This window comes from Columba livia, chromosome 16 (assembly GCF_036013475.1).
Source record: "Columba livia isolate bColLiv1 breed racing homer chromosome 16, bColLiv1.pat.W.v2, whole genome shotgun sequence".
In the NCBI taxonomy this organism is placed as follows: domain Eukaryota; kingdom Metazoa; phylum Chordata; class Aves; order Columbiformes; family Columbidae; genus Columba; species Columba livia.
The window spans coordinates 3,653,889-3,680,290 of NC_088617.1; the positions used below are offsets into that span (position 1 = coordinate 3,653,889).

The following is a 26,402-nucleotide window of genomic DNA, read 5'->3' on the forward strand; positions in this document are numbered from 1 at the left end:
CCTCAAATATTTTCCGCTATCAGAGTTCTTGAGAAAATTTTTTCGTCTTGATGGATGATCCTGTATGAATTGTGCATCCGAACATCTTCCCCAACGAGCGGGGTGAATTTTTGCACTTGCCCAGAGAGCCCTTCTTGTTTTCCTGTGGGTTTGTGCCACTTTCTGCAGGAGGGCAGGAGCGGGTGGAGGTGGAGATGAGGCTCCGAATTGCCCTGGGTGGACACCACTGGCCAAAGAAGGGGCTTGTGCTGGTCACACCACCAGAGAGCCAAGGGCATCATCGCCTCAGACAAGAACTCGGCATTCATTGGAAAGTGTGTGTGTTACACAGAGAGGGGAATTTCTCCCCTTCTTCCATGTCTGTCATCGACGTGTTGATGAAAAATAGTGGAGTTAGTTTTTAAAAAAATAGCATAGGTGTTAAGTGAGCAACAAGTTGGGACCTGTACCTATGACATAAATCACTGATTAAAATTAAATAGCCTGCTTATTGAATGTTATGTCTAAAGCAGTTGCAGTAACCATGATGAAAGTATTACTTACATGTTATTCATTTTTATGAGAGGAAGAAATGAAGCTAGATTGGCTGGTCAGATCTTCCCTTAATTTAATCTTATGTCAGGTTCACATGATATGTGCGAAGTGAGGTTATTTTCATGTCTGAAATGGCGTTGCGTGGTTGGGCCGTGTGCATTGCCCTGGCCATCCTCTTCTTTTGCTGGTTGTGCAGACCTGTAGGAAACTGGCTTTGTTTGCTCAGAAGGGAGAAAGTACAGATGCATTTTGCAATCTTTCCCTCTGCCTGGCTGCAAGCGAGCTTGCTCCCACCCTGCACGCCAGCGGGCCCTTCCTCACGTGGTTCCTTCACCAGCCGCCTCTGAAGGGAACGTTTTCCATGCAGGAGAACATAAAAGCCGTGTTTACATGCCGTTTCCCCTCTGAGAGCTTTATTTCTCTTCAGCCTCGGGGACCTCAACACCAGCCAAAACTCAATATGGGGCTGAAATTGTACCCGGGCCGCCCTGGCCCCAACTGTCCCTGCAGCAGGCACTGAGGGACATGTTTGTGTAAGCGTGCACGTGCGTGTGCGCGCACAAAAACAGATGTTTGCTGTCCAGAATAAATGAGGCTATTTAGAATGTCACAAAACGGGCAATTTATGGCCAGTTTCAGCAATTAGTCAGAGCGGAGAAGTGAGGCGGGCCAGTATTAAAACTTCACTATTTTGTTTACTTTAGAAAAGCAACAGGGAGTTCCAGCTGATGAGCGAAGATACTGAGAGAGGGTAATTAAAGAGAAACAATATTTGATGTTTGTGTTATTACAGTTTCTCCTCATTTTATTGCACTCCCCTCACTCTGCATGGGCAATCAGAGCTGCTGCTTTCTTTTTGGGAGGGTGGTGTGTGGGTGGCTGCATGGGCAGTTCTGGAGCAGGAATTTGTCACTCGCTTCCTGCCGAGCTCTTGCACCTTACGGTGAATTAAAGTCCTTTGTACAGAAGTGCTGGCCCCCAGCAGAGCTTCTAGGTATCAAGCTATAGGGCCATCCTCTTGCGTGACTTTTTATTGTGCTAACAAGGGAAAACATTCCTTTGAAAAATATTCGTAGCTTCTAAAATAACTCCCTAGTCCAAGAGTAACTTCAACTGGATAAGGTAAACCTTGAAAGTGACCCAGGCCCCATAGTTAACCACCTTATTTTAGTATAAATATTCTGTTCCTTTGGGTTAACTTTTTTGTCTACTCAGGTCCTAGTTCTTCTGCTCCCAATACTTGATTTTGTGCTATAGTCAAGATTATGGATTTCAAATGTATTCTTATATACTCCTGAGCAACCCAAAGCTTTGGGCTATATAGAAGTAGGCTCTAACCCTTTCAATTGCAGGTTGTATGTGTACACTAAGAAAGTAAATCTATTTGCGTGACTTTTTATGTTTCCTAGTCCACGGGGAGATTTGCTTGATGGGTTGGCTGTGCAGCATGGATTGGGAAATCCATTTCTTGTTGCTGCTTTCTAGTTTTTATCCAGTATGTGTGGGGTCTATGAGAGGGGAACAGTCACCGTGGTGGGTGAAGCCTCCGGAGCAATATAAAAAGCAGAGAGACCTTTACTGACTTGCACATCGTGCTTGTGCTTGGTGAAGCTGGCTCGTGCTCATAGGTACTCTCTTATGTGTGGGGATGAGGGTGAGAAATGGAAAGTAGAATGGAATGGTTGGGAGTTGTTTAATGGATGTGTTTTAATGAAACAAAAGCTATTTAACTATGTGGTTTGCTGCAAATTTTTGGCAGTAGATGGGGCCCTTACTATAATAAAATTCTATCGAGTTGGAAAGCCTTTTGGAGGTGGTGCCCAGATGCAGTAAATTGGTGCTGACTCCTGGAAGATCAGCTCTGACTTGACTCTGGCACTTTGTTATTTCCATCTAACTGCCTAGCATGGAGGAAGAAAAAGGGGTGGGGGGAACCAATGTGCATACACTTTTGTGCCTTCCATTCTCTCCCAATGCTTTCCTTTCCTGTCCTTTCCAAAAAGCTGCAAGCAGATGTCTTCGACTTGGCCAGGCTCCCTGACTCTGGTCCTGCTGACTATGGTCAGGACACCAGGTCTTAACAAGGATGAGCAGGAAGGGAAATACACCCCCAAAACAGGATGGGGACAGAACCAGGACCTCATCTTCTGCCGTGACGCTGTGGATTTAATGTTTCACTCATGCAAATGCACGTTTCCTGGCAGTGCTGGGGCTGGCCTGGAAGCCAGACCTGGTCTGCTGGAGGTAGACCCATTATCCTAAAGTGCTTTTATTGATCTGTTGACTTTCTGTCTCCCTCCTTTTCTTCCTCTCTTCACCCTGCCAGCCTCCTAGAGACTCATATCTTGTCTCATACAACCAAGGTATTTTAAGGGGCAAACAATGATTTTGAAGTCAGATTAGACAAACTGTACTTGACCAGTGAAACCAGATATCCCCTGAATGACGTCTGAAGAAGGATCTGTCTCCATTTACAAACAGTCCCTCTTTTTCTTCCTGTCTTATTTCTCTCCTCTCTGTGTATATTCTAGTGATCTGGAAAAACTGGGAAAATATCAACAATTAATTTCAAGGGCAAGTACATCTTTGTAGCAGCCTGTTCCCCAGAGTGGCAATGCCATATTGCCATGCTTTATTTTTGGTTGGTTAAAGAGAGCTGTAGCAGTAAATCTATGTATGTGCTGTGACACCCAGCAGTATTAAAGGCTGAGATTTAAGGAGAGGCTCAAAAGACTTAGTAGTTGATGCCTGTAGAAAGCCAAAAAAGCTCTATGCCTTACTGGAAATTTCAGGTGAAACATGTTAGAGTGTGGTATATTACAGTGACCTGAGCTACAAATCCATTTGAGTAGGAGATAAACGTTTCCTCCAGTATTATTCTTTCTCCCTTTACAATCATGGGTATTAACAAATACTAAGAGAGAGGTTTGAAGTTGGTTGGTTTATTTTGATTTGTTCTTTCAGTGTTCATAGTTTCTCAGTTTTCTGGAAAATTGCATTTCCTTCTAGTAACATTGCTCATTAACTAATTGGTCGATGCATGGGCATTTAGTTAATGGTCTGAAAAATATGTAGGTAAATACAGAACAGCTAAAGGCTAAATTTGGTTATAAGAGTGCATTTGATTTTTTAAAAACTGATCTCTAAAGTCTTTTATATCTGCCTACATCATTATTCATGAATGCAGCATTTGACAGATAAAGAAGTTATCACTAGTTTCCGGTCAGGTAAATATAAATATGCATCAACTCTTTATCAGGGAATAGGTCTCTAACTTTTAAATGTGGAAACAATATAAATAAAACCATATTTGAGTAAAAAACGGAAATTCACATTGAGCTCTCTTTCATTAGCCGGGATAGCACTTTACCCTGTGAGGAATGCCAGTCAAAATAGCACAAGTGTTTTCACTGGGAAATACTAATGATGTTAAGGACAAAATCTTCAACTGTCACTTTCTTTCCTCATCCAGTTTGTTCATATCACTGTTTATTTTCTTTTTATAGGAATTAATGGAAAAGAAGGTAAATTAATCAGCAATACTAATGAAAATGGTTGTCTGTGCGCCACTGAAACCATCCTTCCAAATAGAAGTGATCACTCTGGCAAGCCAGGAACAGAATCAGCTCCGTGTCACTGACGTGAGCGGTTGTGCAGCACAGGTCGATAATCGATGTGAAGAGTTCACAAGTGATCTGCCAGCTGAAATACGTTCATGTAAAGCTACGAAATTTGAATATAGTCAAATGTGCAGAAAAAAATAATCAAAGCCTGTTTCCCTGTCACTAGAAAATGGAAAAAAAAGAAGTTTGGTGAGTTCTATAGAAATCTTGATCAAAACGTTGGCCAGTCTGCTCCTAACTTTTGCTATAAATAGGCTGATAAGGTTGTTTCTGGGTTTCAAAACCTGATTGCTAAGTGAAACTACCTGAGTAAACAGGCTGTAGGCCCAGAAAAGATTAATAATCGTGCTTGTCTGGTAAGAGAATTTAAAAAGATAATGTTAATTCTAACAAGTGAATATATCTTTATACAGAGCAAGGTGAATTTGTGGACTTCCTTCCTGCAAGATGGTATCAGGACAAGGCGTGAAGCTGGATATCTGAAAAAGATCAAGACAATTTTCTGAACATTGGTACGCAAGTGCTGTAAGTAATTTGGAAGCTAAGGAAAGTGAGCTAAAAATCACATTTCAAGACATAAATGGTGCCCGAGCTGAATTATGTAAAACTCTGTGTCCTCAGACAGAAATACTGAACACTGACAAGCACGTTTGGTGATGTGGCTGCGCCGAGGCAGGAGCTTGGGCAGGTGGAGTGATGTGCTGTGGGAAACCCTGCATCGACAGCAGGGCTCTGCTTGTAGTCTCTAGGGCTTTACATAGAAGTTTCCAACATATTAAAATGAGGCGTTTGATATTTTCAATTACACAGGATTAAAAGCAATCCCGGTGAAAAGGGTTATGAGCTGCCTGGATGTTTTCAGTGCGAATCTGCCAGCCAGGTGAGCCAGGCAGCTCTACACCTGGTCTGTGGGATATCAGATAAAATAAGAGGAAGAAGGAAGGGAAACCTTCTCCAGTAATTCAGGAGGAGGAGGGAGATGGAAGGAACCCCACGCACCTTCCAGCGCTCGCCGAGTCTCAATGCCAGCAGAGCAGTTGTGAGCTGTAGGTGTGAATCCCACAAGAGTCCTTGGTAATTAAGCATCCTGTAAGGTGAGGAGGGGTGTGAGCGCTGCAATGAGCTCGTCAGCGTCGTTTGCATCAGCTCCCCGCCCCACTTGGATACCCTTTGGAAATCTTCAGCGTGTTTTGCGTTTGTTTCTGAGCCAGGAACAAATGCTGGCAAATGCAAAGGTGTTAAATGTTGGCCAGCCTATCCCAACATGCCCTACAAGGCACTGAAGGGAATATTACTCTAAGTGGATGATGAGCTTGGTTCAGAGACTGTTAAGTTAAAGCTTATTATCCTCATTAAGAGATATGTGTAATGTGGTTTTGGGCTTCTGATATGGGAAAACCAACATTTTCCAAGGGTTTTGTTGTCCTGTCTGTTATGCTTGGAGGGGATTGTAGTTCCTGTTTTGCACTGGGTCAAATTCAGCCCGGAGATAAGATTCTGTTTAGAGTTTGAGATTGCGTCTGTGAAAGCAGAGGCTGAGTCTGGAGCAATGTGCTCTGTCAGAACCAGAAGATTTCCATGTGAACAGAGGAAAAACAAGGAGCAGGGTGCAGAGATGTTGATGTGCCTCTGCCAGGAACCGGTCCTGTGCCAAAAGCACCGGGGTCAAAATGCAGAGTCGTGCAGGTGTCCCTGAAGCTCTGTGTGCCAGATCAGGCTGTATTGCTCCCAGCATGGTGCAGATGCAGAGACCCAGCTCAGGTTTAGCTTTCCATGCAATTTAATAAGCCTGACAGAACCAGGAGTGCTGTGGCGGGTGGTGCAGGATTAGGGAGCAGTTTAGTTTCACCTGATATTGTTAGCTCTAGCTCAGGACTGGCCCTGCAGGACTAGGCTAGTTTGCACAAGTACACTTGAGCATCTCTGCCATGTGCTCCTCATAATCTCCCTTATCTGTGCCTTTCCTTTATCTGGGGTACCACAGCTCCTCCCAGTGATGGAGCGTTGGCTCTCTAGTCAGCTTTAATCTCTAGCTGTCTTTGGAGGGTCAGGTCAGGGAGGGGTCTGAGGTCCTCAGCCCTGAAGGGAAGCCCTCCCTGCTTCAGACAGGGCTGCAATTGAAACCAGCTGAACCCAAGTCCCTTGCAAACATTTCCATTTCAAATCACTGAAGTTTAATATCTTCCTAGTAAATTTTTTTTCTTAAGCCTCATAAATCTCATAAAGATCTGGAACAGCTAGTAAATTTGGCCCTTCAGATACACGTTTTCCAGTAAAGAGGATAATGATTGCTGTTTCTGATGCCACCTCCCCACCCCCTCAGCTGCAGGAGTTCACCTCTTGCCGGCTCGGTGCTGTTTGCACGCGAATTGGACGTGCTAAGAAAGGCAACACTTAAAGGTCTCATTTGCACGAAGGATCGAGTTGTTGCTGGAACTCTGCTTGCTTTGTCACTGCCCCTATGCGTGACCTAAGCAAAATCAGTTGTCATCTTCACATCTCGAATCAGGGAAAAAACAGGTTGATGCTTACTTGCTCGAAGAGTTGATAATTGTGTTCAATTCAGGCTGGACAGCACACGTTTGCAAAGGGAAGTTGCAAAACTCCTCCAGGCTGGGGATCCCCCTCCCAAAGTCCCCACTAATGCAGATTGAGGTGTGTGCTGTCCCCAGGGTCACAGCCGTGGTGGCAGTGCCCAGGAGTGCAGAGCTGTGGTTCTCTGTGGTCCCCGCAATACTCCAGAGAGGAAACTTTCTGCATCCTCCCTGTTGCATCAGTGGCAAGTCCAGCCAAGTCCCTTAGGCTTGGATTTCCGGGTAGGCTTGAAGGATCATGAACCTGAGGACAATATAAATGCGAGACTTTCCAGATTTCCATTGGAAGTGCCAGGCAAAAGTGCTGAAGATGTTTAGAAAAACATACTATAGAAATAGAAAATTGTAAGCGTATTTTCCCCTTTATTTGTTGTCTCCCAAATCCAAACAAGCTTATTTCCTTTCCCGCAATGCTGCTTTTGATAATCTTGTGCCAAAGGCGCTGAATCTGTTTTTATTGCTGTCAATATCAAGATGCCTGTTGCTTTTAATGGTTCGGCTATTAAAACACCGTATCCCAGTTGTCTGGCTGTGAGCAATCCCGAGATATTGCAATGACAATATGGAACCTTTTCCCTCTCTGAATGTTTCTCTGCAAAGTTTGACCATTTTGGCTGGGGTAGAACATGTGTCTATCTGGGATTCTTTCCAAGGATGAGATTTTGACAGCTGTGCTCATGTTGGCAAAAATCCTGACATCTTGCGCTTCGTTGAAATAGCAGATTCTTAGTGTAGAGGGGTGGGAATCCGATTTCATAGATGAACACTTATGAATTGAAGACTGTGAGCCTGGCTTAGCTCTTGGCACTTGGGGGTAGAGGTTGAACCCGTCCTCTGGGAACGGGGTGGAGTTCTTCCTTTCTTCCCATCTCCACGTGTGGGCACAGATGGCTGATGGGCAGCAGGGACAACGGGAGCCCTCTCTGCCTTTGCCAACCTCTGGCAGCAGTTTGGGACATGCTTCATGATTTCTGTTTCCATATTAGATGTTTGGGCATGAATGGTGGGTGGTGTCAGTGCACTTTCAATGAAAATCCACCTTGTGGCCGTGATTAAAGCTTGGCCTATTATTTATGCCAGATAGCTTGTGAAAAAACAAAGCCTTGCTATAGTTTGAAATAGCCTGTGTTGGGGTTTTTATTGTTCCTATTATGATTACGATGATTGTGGTTGTGTTTGTTTTTCACGGGAATCTCCATCTTGAACTGGAGAAGTATTTCCCACAAAAGCTCTAATTATTCAAAGACGATATATTTCTGCAGTAGCCTTCAATCCCATGAACTGTCATTTTTTTTGATGAAAAATCACTTATTTGGAGACTAGAATTCCTATTATCTCAACAGATAGGGAATGGTGGCACAGAAAATTGTGTCACAAGGTCACCCAGGAGCTTCATATCAGAGCCAAGGATAAAATGGAACAGGTCTGGTGGAAGGTCACAAAAAGGTTTTTGGAAGGTGTTTTGCAAAGAATATACTTATTACAACCTTTGCAGTGGTCAGATAGTTCCTTTATATTTTACCAAGAAAAACAGAAAAATCACAAGGTTTTAAAACCATGTCAACAATAATTTTCAGTGTCTGGTATTTCACTTTAAAAACATGGAAGAAATATGTTTTTAAAAACACAAACAAGATAGTAGTCAAACAACAAAACTCCAAACAAAACATACCTCCTGATGAAAACAATTCCAGCAATTTTGCTCAGGATGGATTGTAGCTTAGGGTTAGCCACACAAAACCAAACATTCACAGCTTTTGTCCATGACAAATGTGAGGTCTTTTGTTTTACTTTAACTTTCAAGGAAAAACAACTAAACTGGCTTAAATTCCTTCATGTTGTGCTGTAAGGGGGTGTATACAGACATTTACCGCAGATCAGTGAGCGCTTGAGTATCTTTTCATGTGTTTAAACCCCCAAGCTTATTTTAAGGATTTGGGTGGCTGTAGGTCCATATTATACGGTCAGATTTGAAATGTTTAAATTCGGGACAGTCCCAGAACAAGAAATGACGCGTGTGCAGGGTGACTGCACGTGGTGCTGTGGTTGCAGACGGACACACAGGTGAGCTCTGAGCATATATTATTTATCTGTGCATAGCTGTGTCAGCTGAGTGGCCAGAAAAGTGGCCAGTAACTACAAAATTATATGTGAAAAACTATACCCTGTATATTTTGCTTACGGGAGATGGTGTTGAAGAGCATAAATAAGGACACTGTGTATTACGTGGGACGTTTGGTGAGCGTGGCATTGACTGATGGTCCTAGAGGCCCTCTCAAAGTTATGCCTTAATAACAAGCTCTCCCTTCCTCTCACACTTGTTTCTTGAAAAAGAGGGCAAATATTAGCACATCTGTGAGTGCTGGGCTGTTGTGTTTAGAGTATTTCTGGCACCTGCGTTAGCTTGATTAAAACTAACTTGACCATTTCTAAGCTGAGAAATGCCAGTGGCATGTCTACCATAAATTAAACTAAAATTCCAACTTCAAGTTGTCTTATAGTTCTGCAGCAGATCTGTTTACTCTGGAATGGCGTAAGGCAGATGTCTTCATCTTTGCTGATTCTTAACAGGTCACAGGCATTGACTTTAAATAACTAAAAGCCTTTAAAATAATTTTTAAACATACTTCCCCCCCCCTCTACAGACCTCAGCCTTTAGCTGGCCTTAACCAGAAACATGCAGGATAACATTGATTCTAAAACACACCATCATAAACCAAGCAGCAGCTTTAAATATATAGTGTGATCATTACCTGAAACCAGTGAAGAGGTTGGAATAATTATTGCTTATGTTTACACTTCTGAATCTCAGTGGGTTATGTTCAGTCCTTTAATGATGATGATTAAAAACATGCTGGAAACACGTAGTAATTAGACAGGGGACTTACCACGGTTCTGAAAGCACAGAAGTAGCTTTGAAGTGGAACTGGACACAGTGAGTGCTGCCAGGACATTGGGAGAGTCAAGAGCGTTATGCAGCAGGTCGTTGGTAATGTACGTATGATAACATGTCTGGTTTGGCACAGGCAATACCTGCCTGTGGTACCAGCCTTATAATCGCCAATTGTTCGTCAGTGAGACTTGTGCAGCTTGCAGAAGGAGCAGGTTGATGGCGGGTGAAGGATCACTTAAAATCTCTGCTTTTTAATTTACGTAAAGCCAAAGCTGAACTTTTGGCTTGTTTCTTTGTGGGGGATTTTTTGGAGGGTGAGGCAGTGTTTAGGAAGAGGGAAGGGGAGGAAGTTTGGGGTGGCAGCGGAGAGCGGGCACTGATTCAGGCGCTTTGCCCTGCCAAGCGTTCAATGTGGGTTTTGACATGAAAGGGAGTTCTCAAGCAACGAGCTGTAAACCTCGTGTTTTAGGAGTGTTTCTGTGGGTGAGAGAGGGTGTCATGCATTGCGGAATGCATTCTTTTGTTTGTTTTTCCCATTTAAACAAACAAAAATACTCTTATTGTAAAAAGAAGAGGAGGGAGGAGTGGTGAGGCTCTTACTGTAAAATCGTGTTTGCTGGAAGAGTTGTCCTGTTTTTCCATTGCTTAATTTTAGCTGAAAAGGGGGGGCATGAAGGTTGGTGAGAACACAGCTACTTTATTGGGAGTGTTTTTATGAGCGCTAGAGATGAGCCGTTCCAGGTGGGAGCAATTTAGTGGTGTTGTAAAGAAAGCAGAGGTAGAAACAGGCATTCCTCAGCGTTCCCTAGAATTCCTTTGAGGCTCACAGGGACTCAGTTTTGGTCATTGTCCTTTGATTTTTTTACACTGTATCTGTTGGGAATTTTCTCCACAAACTCCAATTCAGCTTCTGTCCCCGTGCTGATGCCATGGTGTAAGCCCACCTGCTTACACCACGTGTCCCTCATTTCAGTGGTGTTATTCTCCCCATGATGTCCCCTTGCAGATGACCAGCTGGCAGCTGATACCCAACACACCTAAAGCAAAGCTCTTCCCCATAGATCTGCTCTTTCTTAAGCACTGTGGACAGCATTACAGTCCTGCCTGTCACTCGGACCTGTGGATGTTATCCTTGACTCGCATGCTTCCCTTGGTTCTTGCCTCCAGGTGGTGTTGAACTCTTGTCACTTGTTTCTGTATAGCTTCTCTAAAGTGCTGCCACTTTTGTCCCCCCTTATGTCTCAAGTGCTTGCTCAAGCTGTCGTTATCACGCTCCGTGATTGCTGTTACCACATTGATAATTCTGACCTTGGCAAATCCAATCTCACCGTGTTCACGCATGCTCTTTATGCTGCAAAAAAGATCATTTGCCTCACCTGCCCACCTCTCGCTGCATCTCACTTGCTCCTGATCATATCAAACGTAGTCTGACTGTCTTTGCTCCCAAGGTCTTTCATAGCCTCTCTCCACCCAATGTAGTACATTTCTTTTGTGGTTCAGATATCTGTTTTGGCCTCTGATCGGCCCGCAGAGTTACACTCAGCCCAGTTTTAGAATTTGCAAGCACTCTCGCATGTTCTCCTGTGCTGTTAAGGCAGCTTTCTTAGTCTCTTCCCAGTTTTTCTTTAAAACTCTGTTTCTAAGGTAGCTATAAAACCTTCACAGCAGTGAGGTGGTTGGTGTGTTGAACTCTGTGACGAATATGTGAACTTCGGTGGTTTCCTGGGCTCCCCTTGTCTGTAGCATCATCTGTCGGCTTTTGGCTTGGCGTGAAGATTCTCTCGTTCGTGGACCATCTGTCTGTGCTGGCTTTGCACGGTGCCTGTCACTGCGGGTTACTGTCCACTGCTGCTGTGGAAATATAAAAAATAACAGTGATTTAAAAATCAAGCATTAATAGAACCATGTGTCTTGTCACTGATCTGTTGTTACCCCGTGGCACTGGACAACGCTGATCCTGGAGAAAGCTGATGTGTTTTACTTGCTTCTGGAAAAATGTGGAGGAGTGGATTCCCCTCCCAACTCTATGCCTTTTGCATAGGCCCCTTTCGCTGCTCCATTGTCCCTTAAAATAAAGGTGAAAGGCTTAAAAAGCAATGGGACCAGCATTATGCAATTCCACTTCTGGGTCTTCACTCTGCTAAGAAATCGTTGGAGGTTGGTAGATAGTTTCTGGGACTTGCAGAAAACGAGGTGGAGTTTGTTCATGAGAAGAGACAGAGCAATATCATGGGTCCACATCCGATTCCACACTTTATTCTTGTTGGGGTGTTAACTGGAGAAGCCTGTCATTGTACAAGGGGTCCACGGTGCCCTCTCTGAGGTCCTGACCTGTGCAGGACAGGATCAGATCGATGCTGACGGGGCTTTGCCGCGCAGTCTGCAGCTCTGGTCCGACCCACAACCTCCTGAAGCTGCCAGCTATGTGAAGGCAGTGTGAACAACGGGCTTCAATCCGTTCTCTAAATACAGTCATGCCTGTGAAAAAAAATCTCGATGCCAAAATGTCAGGCTGCAAACACCAACTGCCAAGCAGTTCTTTTTCCTGTGAGAAGGAAGAACTCTGGTGAAACCAAAAACATACTAATCCAGCCCTGTGTCGGGAACAAAGGTCGCCGCCTGTGCAGCAGCCAAGTGTGTAGCCCAAGGCCAGTCAACATCTTGAGCCTTCTACTGTGGCTTTGGGACCTTTTACAAAAGCTGGGCACGTTTCCAGCGCTGAGCTGTACGAAGGACAGTTGACCCATGTTGCACCTGGGGCATCTCCGCCTTATTTCAGTTTCACATGAGGCTTTGTCTGGGTTTATTTTATTTAATGGGTTGTGGTGGGTTTTTTTTTTCTGGTAATACTGTCACAGGAAATTCTCACTGTTCTATTACTTTTTTCCTGTTGGAGCTAGCCTTAAAATAAAATGAATAAGTAAATATATATACATTCATATAAAAATGTGCAGACAGGAAGGCTATTGAGATCTGGAGAGGCCTTGATAACGCTGCTGATGAGGTTGCCAGCTTTCCCTGAGTCTGAGCTGAACAATTCCCCACCGCCTCCCCGACCCCTGGGAGCCTGATCGGTGGTAGTTGTGAAGCTTCTGATTCCGACTGCAGGTGTTTGGTTTGAAAGACACCACATGCCATGTTGTAATTTCATTTAGGAAAAAGGTAATTAAATAAAAATACAGATGTCTTACAGTCACAGTTCCTGAACATCTGAAATGCCTGTCGGTTTAAAAAAAATAAAGGATAAATCTCTCTGAAGGAGCACTATCCTCTCGTCTTTTGTAATATTTTCCAAATTAGTATATTAAATTGAAAAAAGAGAGTTTTGAGCATCAACATCTACTCTTAACCAACTCTTTACAGCAAGAACATTGTGTTTAAAAACAAACAGGATGGGGGTGCCTAAACTCCCCCCATTCTGCATCTCTGCATATCCAGATATTCCTGCCGGTGTTTACTTGTTGCACATTCTGCTCCATCATTTACTGTTTAGCACCGTTTTCTCAAGGTACCATAGATTATCAGAACCATTCCCGGGGTGTAAAGTAGTCGCTAGACCTGCTCAGCTTTGTCATAACAAATTGGGGAGTTGCTGATGTTGCTCTTTTGAATCATTAGCTTGAAATGTGTAAATGCCATTATATTCTGGATAAATTGCCTGAAAACGTTATTTTTAACAATGTTATCCAGCTTTAGTGTGGACTGTTCTCTGTTCAGTAGTAACGATGATTGTAGTAATGATAACAATAAAATAGCTGTGGAATTCATCTGGTCTCAATCCAGCAAAATAGTTAATCCCATGCTTAACTTCTTAAGCATGTGTGCATTCCTGTTCATCAGAGTTAGGCACGTGCTTTAGCTCTTTGCTCTGTTGCTGCTCGATTCCAGCATGTGCCGCTTCTGTTGTTTGTTTGAGATATGTGCTATTTCTGCCTTTCACTGGCTGGAATAAACTTTTGTAATTAGCAAATGCTGAAGAATGGCTAATACACTAATTATCCAGTATGGTTTGGGGGGGCTGCAACAACAGCTGGCTGGGGTTAGCCTGCTTGTTTGCCATGTATTCTACAAGCTTGCAGGTCTCTCTTTGCCACTGATGAACCCTTTCTCCCTAGTGCTGCCCTAGGGAAGCAGATCCTTTGCTCTGAGTGGAGATTATTCTTCTTGTAGGAAGAATACAAAGGTACCAAGCTTGGTAACGTTGTTGTGAATCTTTCTAGCAATGCTGGGGTTTCTCTTAAAGCTCGAGCTCTTGTAATCCTACTGTTCCTTTGAATTCTCGCTTTTAAATGTACGAAAAATAAACCCCGCCACATTTCTTGTTTGTAGAGGTGCAAACCCACACATTTCTAGTCTCCATGGTGTGGTGGAAGAGAATGTGAAACATGATGTGGTTCTTATTTTCTAGGCTCCAAAATCAAAAAGCAAATAAAAAGTCCCCTGCTTTTCTTATTACTTTTTCATGATTTTCAAGCCTTTCTAAGGCCTGACAGGTTTTGAGCACTTAGTGTTGGCAATTCCTTCAGCTCCTAAAGCCTGGCTTCTGGGGAATCAGATTTTTATTGGACTTTTTACAAAATTCATCCTTCCTTGCTGTGCTGAGCATTATAGAAACACCACATAAGAGAGGGCGAGGGCTTTAAAGCCTGTACCATCTAAAATGATCGCCAAAGAGCAGGAACTACAACTGCAATGATTTTGTCATCCTGGAGCCCACTTTGCAGCATTTGTGGTAGGAGCAGAGCCCTGGTGCAGCACCAGCCCCTGAAAGCACCGACTTGGGTTCGTTGGGTTATTGTTAAATGGCTGCAAAACACATGAGGATCCTGCCATTGTCTCAACTGGTCTTTGAATCAGGGGCTTTTAAACAGAGGATACGCTATTCTTCTTTTGTTCTATTTTCCCATAATGCTTTTTAAAAGAAAAGGGGGAAAAAAAAAATACCAAACCTGAAATGTGATGTCAGTTTTACCCTTAAAGCCAGGGGTGCAAGGAATTGTTAGCCAAGATTAAAGTCTTAGGCTTTGCAATTTCCTTATGTACGCTATGGCTGTGTGTCAGTAGCAGTGAGCAAAGCAAAATGCACTAGCTAGACCGGTGTTCTGTTCGATTGCCTGGGGCCCCAGCTGAAATTTAATAAGCAAATGTAAGATTTTAGTGCTTTGGAATGGAAACTTTATGGTAACTTCTTTCTGCAGCCGCTTTTAACGTGATGTATCACGTGTGTGGTTTGTGCAGTGCACCTAGGACGCTATTCTGCTGTCGTGCTGTCAGTCCTGCCCTTTCTCTCCGGGTAGGACAGTGTGGTACCCTGCCTGCTTTTAGCAGCGAGGTGTCAGACCGGACTGTGTAAATCTGTGACCTTCTTCTCACATGATGGAGCCAGGCGAATCTTGAGGTCACAGGACAAGGTAGCGTTGAATACAATTATGGCTGGGGTATCTTCCCTGCAGCTCCCATACATGGCTTCTGATGCTAATGGCTAAGGCAGGCGGGGGAACCTATACTGGAGATTCAGTTTTTAAGTCAGGCATTACCAAATAATGTGCAGGGATGGTTTATTGACAGTATCTTCTGACTTGGGGGACAGGAGAAAAAGGGGCATGACTTCTTCCAGTGCTTTGGCTTTGCATCAGTAAAGTCATGACACTTCAGGCAGTGAAAGGTCCCCCATGATTATAAACCACTGTTCATTCCTCTTGCCTTCTCACACATATATTTATTTCCATTTGCTCCTTTCTTCTTTTTTTGCAGATGGTAGATAGATCTTGTCAGTTCTTTTTTGGCTTTGCAGCCTTTTCTCAATCATCTTTCCTTTTGTATCTCCAGCAATGTGCAAATCTGATGGTTTGCTATTTCTGCTAAACATATTTCTTTTCCATGCTGCCTCCTTGTCTAATTCTTGTGCTTTTTTTTTGCTGGGTGAAAGAAGCGACAAAATTCCAGTGGGCAAAAAATAAACCATCCCCAGCTCTTGAAAGAAATGAACCCTTTTTAGTCACTGCTATAAAGTGTAATAGTTTGATGTGAGTTCCTTGTCAAGGTTGGCAGACTGACCAACAGGTCCTTGAGGAGCATCTTCTGATGTGTCGGTTGGATCAGTTGGAGTTGTACTGCACATGAGGAGAACAATACCGCACAAACTCTCGAAGTGGAGCGAACACAGATGATGTTTTTATTCATTCTCAGCCAGATTGCTTGGTATTGTGTCCTTTCCCTGAAAAACGACACTCTGGCAACAGGCCACTGACTGCAGAACAACTTGGCATGGGCCTCCTGTTTGTCTCCGCCTGAGCTGAGCGTCACCAGAGATGCCAGACTGCGAGCCACGAGCTCAGGGTGTTACAGCACCAGCTTTCTTTAACCAGCACCTCTCTACCATTTTTGGTGGAAAATACGTGAGGGAGAAGGGGTGGTTCTTGACTGTTTAGAGCTTTGGTAGCATCAGCGATGGCGCTTTGCTCCTCCCTTTGGTAGGGCATTAGTGTTTCTGGATGAGAATAACAGGCAAGTTTGGTGCAGCCTTAGACAACGCTAAACAAATTAATTCTCATAGTTTCTGGTTCTGTGCTTCCCATCTCCTTTTTTTTTTTTTTAATTTCATCTTCAGTGGTATTTTTGAAAATCTTCAGATGATTAGGAAGACAAATGTGATTGAATTCCAGTTTCCTTTGGACCACCGTAGGTACTGCTGGGGGTACCAACATAGCTAAAACCCCACAAATTTCTCTGGGGCTTATCAGAGGGCAGCTCCCCAGTCTGTGACGGGGATCCTTGATGAGATGACAGGGTACACTGTGGACACGGTAACGCTGAGCTGTGGGTTGTACTGTAGCTGTGGTCTTGGCATCAAAACCAGTGCAACCTGGGACATCTCCACCATTCTCCAATAATCCTTATCATAAATCATCTTTCTAAGGTCGCTGTTGGGTCTTTTTGGCTTCTAAGAAAGTAGTTTAAGTGGAGAAAGTGGAGGAAGATTGTCCTCTTCGAAGACAACACTTCGACTAATAATTTTTAGCATATCCAGAGATTTTATTCAAGTTAAATGGTTTTGTTCCATCCAAGTAGGAGCATGGTAAGACATAGAGCAGCCACCTCTGCGCACTAGGAGACATTGGACTGAAAAACTGGATGTGACTTTGTGTTCTGCCCGCTGGAACCAGGCTGCTCTGTGCCTGCTGCTCTGGAGTGGGTATTTCCCTGTATAAATAGTTGTGCTTTTCTGAAGTGAGGGCAATATTGTTGCTTCCAGCTCTGATGCAGTGTGACATGTACAGTAGGACCCGTCATCATTCATGAAGTCAGTTCTGTTTCAATGTTAATAAGTCCTTAATCAAGTCATTTGTCTCATCCAGGATGTCACATTTAGCAGCAGATTGTGAAATGCTTGAAAACTGGAATCATAGGAGCATTATTTAATGCTAAGTGTTATCCACATCATAACTGAAACTGGAACATGCCAGGAAAACATCCGTCACATTCTGCAGCTAAGACATCTGAGCTTTCAGGATCAATCATGAATTGGCTGCATGCACACACTATTTCTCTCTGTTTATTTGTGGCATAATATTATATGCTGTATTTGGTAACTCATTCTCATATTGCTTATCTGTTACCTATTTTCTACGTCTGGTTCTTTTGCTTTATAAAATAATACTCTGCAACGTTGGAGCAATCTCTTTAAACCAAGATTGGCACTTTAAATCCGACAGAAAATAACTGAAATTTAAAACTAGTAGTTTTCATTCTAGGCTGTTTGTGATATGCAAGAGGAAATAAGAGGTTTGAGCCAAGCAGCTGCTGGTGGGATTAAGTGGGAAGCTATCCAGAGAGACCAGGTTTATCATTAGCATCTCCTGCTCTTGATGTTGTCTTCAAGACGAGCAGAGCTAACAGCTAAAATTCTATCTTTAATATCTAGTTCCTCTAAGTCTTTTCTATTTGCAAAGAAGAAAATGAAGCCATAGTGAACTCATGGCAAACATTGTCCCAATGCATTTTCCTTCTTATTTAAATTGCAATTAACATTGTGCCATTATTTCTTATAAGCTTGTTTCTGTCTGCAAATAGATATGTTACATACTATCAGTGGTAACAGAAGACATACCCATATACATGACATATGTTGCTGTACAGCAAAGTCATTATGTACAAAATTTCTGCAGAGTGGAACACTGAAAAGTAATTTTTTCACCTTAGGAACATCTTCCATTTATATAGTGAATCTGTCTTATTTTTGCATCCTTCTTGTGAACCAGACCCCTTGTGGTAGGTGCTGTGGAAATGCAGAAGGAAGAGTCCTGGTCATATCTGGGAGGAAAACATTTTGGTCTGGGGCTTTTCTCAGTTTCTTTCCCCAAATACTCTGTAAGGAATGGTGTAAAAAGGGAATTAGAAAATATTTCTGCAGGTTTTATTTTGTGTTTCCACAGGCTCCATCAAAATGAATCCTTCCTAGTTGCAACCAGGTAATCAAAGATATTAAATGTTTTGAGGATCCGTGCTTTCTGCAAAAAAATAATGTGTTCTCCTAAAAGCTATTTTTCGCTACAAAATGTTTTATTTGAATTTAGTCCAAGTCATGATGAGTGCTGGAACAATTAAAGTATCAGCCACTATTAGGAGTCTCGGGAGCACAGGAGACAGATAAGATCAGGGCTTAAGCTACTGAAATACCTTTTATGAGAAATAAAGATGTCACAAACCTCAGTTTCAAACAAAACCGTTGACATATGCTAAGTCGCAAATACTAAATGTCTTATCCTGCCCTCTCTCACTAAACAAATAAAGAGCTATGAAATATTCAAACTTTGTACCTGCAGGAAGAAAGAAAACACTTTATTTCTATTTTAAAACCTTTGGCAGGTGCTCAGGTATTTATGATAGCAGGATCATATAGTGACACGGAAAGGTTAGTGGGAAAGGTGCAGTGAGAATTTGGAGTATGACTTTATAAACTGTTGCATTTGTTAAATCTTCAAATTCTAACCAGGGTGCTTGTGTCATAGTGTAGTTATCGTGTGTTAGGAAACTCTTAAATCAATGAGGTGTTTATGTGTAGGTCTGGATTATGGCTTCATATACTGTAATCAATTAAATTCCTTTTATTTAATTCTTGTAACCATTACCCTTTAAAAAGAAAAATAAGAAAAAGCCTTTAAAATATTTTTCATTAACACATACTATTAAGTGGGTAAGTGCCCTAAGTATATTTTAATTTAATTTAGATTTAACTGCAACATTTTTCCCATACTAATTAAATGCCAGTTTGTTATTAAGAAAATATTTATTGAAATTGAGCTTGGTGATAGATACGCATCTATCACATCACTGTTAAACCTCATTAAATAGTGTTTTAATTGCAATTTGTTTTTAATTACCATTCATTAAGCATATTATTAAATCTAAATTACATGCTTATGAAAGACGGGTTTGCCAATATAAGTGGCTGAGGCCCTTAACTGCTGCCTTACATTGAGGTTCCCATCATTTGAGGTGTGTAGGGTGAAAGTTTTATCTATTTACATTATTTCTAACAGTGTGCCCTCCCTCTCTCCCTCGCTACCTGTTTCTCCCCATCTTTATTAAATACAATTAATAGCATCTGAGCTAGTCAACAGATATAAACGGGACATAAAGTATGAAAAATGGTGACAAAGCTCTTTGGGCAGGGAAGTTGGGAGCCAGCAGGGAGGAAGCCGAAGCAAAGAGGGAGCACAGGCGGGGAAAATACACATTGAACAGGACATTGAAACCAATTAGCTAAATTAAAAGTAGTAGAGGATGGGGACTGGATGCCTGAAGGATGCAGAGGGATATGGCTAATGATTTGCAGAGCTTTTTCTCTTGGGTTATCACAGCAAGTCTGGCCAGGGTCAGTCTCCATTACCCAGCTGGCTTTTCAGCAAAACCAGTTGCTGTTCTCAGTCCATGTTGGTGTGCAGCTGGTTGTGCAATATCAGTTCACAAGTAATAGTTACCAAGAAATCCCAGTGCCTTTCAGTTTTTTGTGATGTGTGGTTTTGGAGTTTTTTCCAGAGGTGGTGCTGCCCCCCTTTACAAGTGTCACCCTAACGAAGAGCCGTATGGGACACGTGAACTTGCTTTTCTTAGTCACGCTTGCCCGATTCCTTAGTAGCAGTCCATGAATCTAAAACAAGCTGAAAATGGTGAAATAGAAGGTTCTTTCAAGAAAAAAAAAAAACCCACACCTTATTGATTTGTCTTTTTAAGGGCTGGGTGGTTTATTTACATTTTAAAATAAGTCTTTTGGAGCTTTCAATCTGGGAATGATGCTCTCTTTTTGCCAGAAAGGAGAAAGGCTGCTCTTCTGTTGGAGACCAGCTCATCTTCACCAGTTAGCAAACTGCAGAGCCGTGTCCCAAGGCTGTGGGAGCACAGAGAAGCCGTGGTCCCATGTGGGGTGGCATCCCCGGGGAGTCACTTGGGGAGGAATTAATGGGGATGGGGGCTCCTGGGCAATGCTGTAGTGGTGAGAAGACAGTTGTATGTTGGAAATATTCATAATAATAGCTGAAGTAGCTTGAGGTATTGCGGATTTTCCCGTAGGCTGGCTAAGGAAACGCAGAAGTGCTCAGTACAGTGAAGCTCTGGTTCTCCTTGCACTGGGGATGGTTTTGTGCCAGGTTATCCCCATTGACTCCAATGGATAATCTCCAGTTCACAGCATTTTAAAATCAGATGCAGGGCTTCTTTTCTTCTCTTTGAAATTCATGAAACTTTTTCAAAACCTTCTGTACCAGATGTTACAATCGTAAACAAATCCTGGCAAACCAAAGCATCTTCTCTTCTGTGTCACAGTAGGCAAGGTCCTAACATCAGTGCCTCTTTCTGCCTTTGGATCTTCTCCCATAAAACATTAGATATACAACATTTTTTTTGGCAGATGAGTATCTTCCATGAAAAAGCCATTTCCATTCCAATACAACAGTGCTTTTATATAGACTGAGTCCATGTTGTGCAGCCTTTTTTGCACAATGATTCATTATGCTGCCTCGCTTCTCAACGTGCTGAATCATGGGATGTCACTTTGCCAGCTTCTTTGTATGCCAACAATAACTTGCTCATCTTTCAAAGACGGAGAAGGCTGCAGATATCACTACAGCACAGGGAGCCTGATCATTTGGCAGAGGGAAGTTCTCAGCAGCCTTTAAACCCCTCCGCGTGGGTGGGGAAGTCACCTTTCAGCTCCTGCTCTCTTTGGATGGCTGTAGGAAATTGCATACGCCTTCCACTTGTCGTTAGGAAGCTGGAGAAGGCCCAGATTCCTGCTCCCTCTAACCTGATAGCAATCAGACATTTCTACGCCATGTCCTCTTGAGTGAGAGAACACTATCAGTTCACCTATCCATGGAGCACCATTGGCGTTCAAAGGCTTGACCTAGCAGAAAGGTGGAACTGTAGAGAAGACTTCGGAACTATCCACGTAGTTACCATCGTGTTGTCACCGTGGGATTTCCTGACGTGCTCTGCCAGAGCCTCCACACCATCTCCAGCACATCGGTGTGAGGAGGCAGCTAAATTAAACCCTTTCCTGCTGCAGTAGCCCAAACTATTAATTTCCCCACATGATCTTCCATGGCTCCTGGGTACGCTGGGTGCTGGGTTACAGTACAGCTCTTTATTTCCCACAACTCAAGGCTCTGGTAATGATTTCTAACTTCTATTTTAAAAATTAATTTACTGTTGTTCAGTCATGCACAGGATCAGTGCAGGGGCAAGATGATGTTTTCCCTTGGCCGTTCTAGAGTTCTTTTAATAGTTTGTCACTGTAAGTATTTATCTGATCATGGAGAATTCAGAATCAACTGAGTATATTCATAGCTGTTCTGAGAAAAGGGACAAGATTTTAGTCTGAAAGGAATAAATTACATTGCTTGAAACCAGTTTTTTTTAAATGAAATAGCGTTGTATTTTAAGATGTATTCTTAATGTATTTTACTTCCCAACGCATTTCAGTTTGTAGCACAGCGTCGTGCTATGTACCTTGTGCATTTTGGACAAGCATTTGAAAAGCCATCGGTTTTCCTATAGAGACACTAATTCGGAATCTCAGTGAAGAATTCTAGATTATGAAGGTGGTGTCCTAATAGACCCTAAGGGTACATTTGCAGATCTCATATTTTAAGTGTAATTATTACAATTTCATATACAAAACTATCCACTGTTTTTAGGTATTATTACCTGACTGGGACTTCTATAAGACAGTCAGCTTTAATGCCTTTTTTTTTCTCCCCTGTGCTTATTGTAGGCTCAGATTCTATGAGAATCTGTCCATGTGCAGTTAGGCTTTGATGTGAGATATAATAAATAGCAGATTTTAAAGAGCAGCATGTACGTATTTGTCTGGCATGTGTATGTATAGAAAAGGTCAAGGGACTCACTGTAAGTGTTTTCATTCAGGGTCGTGGGTATGTGAAACGCTAGTCATATGGATGCTATATTTTCGGTAATATTTATATCTCTGGTATTTCTAGTCCAGGGTCTCAGCTATTCTTAATTGTCCTACATAATTTTCCATGTATTTATGGTTTTATTAGCTTACATTCTTATTCCTTATGTGTCACCTTCTTGTCTCTCCTCTTTCTCTCAAGTCCAAATGAGTTTACAGGGCACCTCTGCCACAGAAATGGGTCAGACAAGTTACAAGAACTGTGGATTTGTTGGACGGGGATCCACCTAGCAACACCACCGCACTAATGCCAGATTGGGAAATTTGCCCTACAGGAGTTTGTCTTGATTAAAGGCTTCAGTCTGTCTTTGCAACACAAACATAGGAGCCCCCATGCTGCTCTCTGAAATTTACAGCGTATTTTCTTTTTACTCAAGCATATTGAAGTAGAACAGAAGAAAGGATCAAAGGTACCGTAATGTTTCTATAAACAAGTACTACTTAGTTTGTTTTTTTTTATCTTGGGTTTATTTTTTTCCAAACAAATCTTCTAGGCACATTAGGCTCAGATTTCATTTTATTGCCAAATCACCAGCTGGCAACAAAATCACATATGTCTGTGTAAATAAAGTAGATGAGAAGCTGAACAGGAGATTGGGAGATGATTCAAGCAGTCATATTGGCTTCTACACCTTAAAATTTGACTGGTTTATCTGTCTATTCAGCAATGTCCTGTTCAGACCCCTTTTCAGCATGAAATTACCCCAAGCTGAGATTTTAGTCTGTGGTTTTCCTCCCTTTTAGTGAATTTACAGGAAAACAGATAATTCTCTGGGACTATAATCCAAAAATTAACTTATTGTTTGCTCATCAGGTGATGACTAACACACTCCCTCTTACTCAAATAACACTTGTGATGACTGAAATTATTATGAAGCTCTTTCACTTTGAGGGCCAGATCATCCTCCCTTTGAAGGTAATGCCATTTTGCAATTGGTTTGGGGGCTCTAATATTGCCTTTTTGGTATATTTGGATTCACTTGGCAAGGAAACCTCGAAATTATTAAATTATATTTAAGGTCCATGTTGCTATATAATTTCATTTGTAGATACACAATGGCATGGTCACCTCAATTTCTAACATTAATTTAAGTTTCTTCGTGCCATCCCATAATTCTCAGGGAAAAAAAAAGCCTGGCAAACATATTAAAAAGTTAGTGATTGTCACCTTCCTTCTAAAAAAGATGAACTTGAGCATCTTTTCAGACATTGGTGATTATGAGGAAGAGTTTTCCTCATGTAGTCATGAAAAATGGGTTCCTTTTGGTGAGACTTATGTTCCTCTCGAGTCCCTGATGAAAGAAATTTGAGTTTTGGGTAACTACTATAGAATTAGGGTATTTGGCTGTAGTGGTCTATTCCAATATCAAATATTCATCCAGGGAAGATGTTCCTTCATAGAGCTGGGTATCAGGATTCCCTGTGTCAGAGCAGTGGCACAGAAATGCTGCAACAACACTTGAGGATCTGTTTGTAGGGGCAATTTTGCCCTCAGCCAATAAACTCTAAAAGAACTTAATTAACGAGTAGCGAAAGAACTCTGTTATCTGGGAAGTGGAGGACAGAAATGAAAGGGGTTAAGCAGTAAGTAGGCTTTGTTTCGTGCTAAAACTTTTAAATCCTTGCCTTGTCCCCAGCATGCTCCTCTTGGGAGATTTCAACCCGAGCTGACTCATTGAGCTCTCATTCCTGCTACAAGTTATGGTTTTTTATGTCAAGGGCTCCTGTTCTGCTCTTTCTTCCCAGGTTTCCCTCTGGTTTGTAATGCAGCTTGGGCTGTCATGTGGGGAGAGAGGCTTCAGTTTGGGAAATACCAGCGCACACTCACTAGCTGACTTCTTCCCCAAATTGGACAGAGTAGAGAATACTTCCTGCCCCACTCAGAATCATCTGCATAGAAAGATAAAACGGGAGTTAACAAGGGTCAGGTTTATGACAGGGAAATAAGGCTGCTAATGACCATTATCTATGCCACAGGTTTAACTTCATTACTTTTGCATTAAGTTCTTAATGCCCAAAGCAATAAGCAAACTGAGTCCTGTTGAACTGTAGTAACCTAATCTTCTCTCCAAATGAAACAGAGGGGAAAGCAGAGTCGTTCAACGTGGCCTTTATTTGATCTTCTCCTTTCCCAACCCCCATTCACATATTAGGTGTGTTGTCATTTTCCCTTCCTTCTCACAGCCTCTTTCCTTCCTTCCTGAGGTTTTCTGGCTGTCCAAAGTGGTACTTGGCGCAGGATTTACCCTGATCAGAGACTTTGGCACTCTATAGCGAGTCCAGGGTTTGTCACATGGAGAAGTCTATCTTGATGATATTTCAAAATACAGAATTACAGAATCAAAAGCTTTTAATTTCAGAGACAGGACAAACTTTAGCTGGCCGTGACATTGCAGGTGCCAGTAAGTCAGAGCTCACATCTAGGAAAGTGAATTTGCTGGGTGTTTTGAAATGTGATCACACTTTTGCAAGGAGACTCTTGAAGGTCTTGGATGATTGTATCTGAATGTGACTTTGGGCATTCACCAGCCTTGATTCCAACCATTAGTTCATTTTCTGCCTGTTCTCTAGTTAGAACCCCTGCTGACATTTTTGGCTCTGGACTTGCCCCGCTAGATGTATGAATAGTTTGGGTTTAATGAGCAATGAACAAACACCAGTAGATAATTAAATGTAATTCATGATTTAGAATGAGATCATCATTTCCGTTGTTTCGTCTCTTTTCCTACCTGCTCTCAATTTTGTCAACTGAAAGCTAATGAATTATCCTCTCCTGGTTTGACTTGCCGACTTTTGCTCGGTGTCTGGATAAGAAAAAGCCATTGAGTAAGAAGAGGAGCACAAATGGATTTCCTAATACGTGCAGTTCCCAGAGCATCAACCTCACCTTTTGGCAAAGGATGAAATCAGCAGTGCATCTTTTGAGTTCCCCAACAGAATGAGAGTGAAAGAACCAGTGCTGGCAGGTAACTGGTGAAACCAAGTGTCCAGTGTGTAAGATATATATTGCTGCATATAGGAAAAGGATCCCAAAGAGACAGGTGCCCGGGAGATAGGATAGATTAGATAGATAGAAGAAAATAATATAAACTATGGAAAGTTAAGCAATGAACGTGAAAACCTATGAAAAAACCCTATCAGCAGTGCAATGTAATATATTACCATAATCCAATATTATATGGTAACCTCCATATGAGAACCTTGCACTCCGAGTAATAAGTGCCGAAGGCTGAACATTTATCTTATGACCTGTTCCCTGTTCAGAATGATCAGGGTTATCAGATATTTGGGACTCTGAGAAAATTGTCCCTTTGTAATAACGTTTCCCTGCCATGCAGCACAAAGGGTTTTAGTTTCCTTGCCCCTTTCTGCCTTGGAAAGGACATATCAATGTGGGTTTTTTTGTGTAGCCAGGAAAGCGTGGCTACACTAAGGTCTGTGACTATTACGGTGAGACTTGATATATCAGTCTGACAGCAATCATCTGTTTTAAGAAGTGGTATCTTGTCTCTGAAGGCCTGTCTGCCTCCTGACTGTTTGGCTTGACTCTGTGGCTGCTTTTTTGGCTTGTACTGGTCACAAATGCTTCTTCAAGTTGCTAACGTCCTCATCACTCTTCTCCCAAATGAGATATTCAGTATACTTTTAAAATGAGAGAGTCAAGCAAACTACAGGGAATGTCACTTGAAGCTGCTGGGAGTGCCACCAGTAGGAAGCAATGAATGGTGGATCCTATCCCAGGCGTGAGCAAATTAAATAGTCTCTGTTGTGTCTTTGGTACTGACATGCTGAGCTTTGCCTTCCTACTGTGGGAAGGGATTGTATTAAATCCATGCACCAGGTTTTTTAAGATTGCTGACTATCAAACTCAAATGTCTCCCACTTTGGTAAGTTTCTGTCCTTTCCCACTTTCTTCGTGCTTCCCATCTGTAACATCTCTTGAGTAACAACACCTCTTGATTTTCAGCTTGTCTGGGATTCAGAGAGAACTCAAGCTTATTGAGATACCATTACTGAGTTCTGCAAGAAGCAGACAAAACCAAAAAGCCTTCCACTCCAGTAAAATATGCTATCCCTTCCATAAAAGAGTTGAGAATAGATGCACACTTTTAAATTCTGATTGTGGTCTCCTTTCAGACACGGGAAACAACTTCATTGGATGCCATATTGGGTATTTAGCTGCTAAATACCTATTTGTTTTGAACAAACAAGCTGTCGCAGTTTTTAAGTTCAGGGCAAAGGAGGCTTAGGGAGAAGCAACACTATTTTCTGAGAGCACAGAG

At 42.3% G+C, this 26,402-nt stretch overlaps 1 long non-coding RNA gene across 1 annotated transcript in view; it reads left to right on the plus strand.

Annotated features, from left to right (window-relative positions):
* Positions 1-26,402, plus strand: part of LOC135575561 (uncharacterized) — a 199,049-nt gene that overhangs the window by 121,222 nt on the left and 51,425 nt on the right. Inside the window, exons 5-6 of the long non-coding RNA XR_010466536.1 lie at positions 4,041-4,346; positions 4,571-4,682. This is a non-coding gene — a long non-coding RNA (uncharacterized LOC135575561). The remainder of the gene's footprint in view (positions 1-4,040; positions 4,347-4,570; positions 4,683-26,402) is intronic.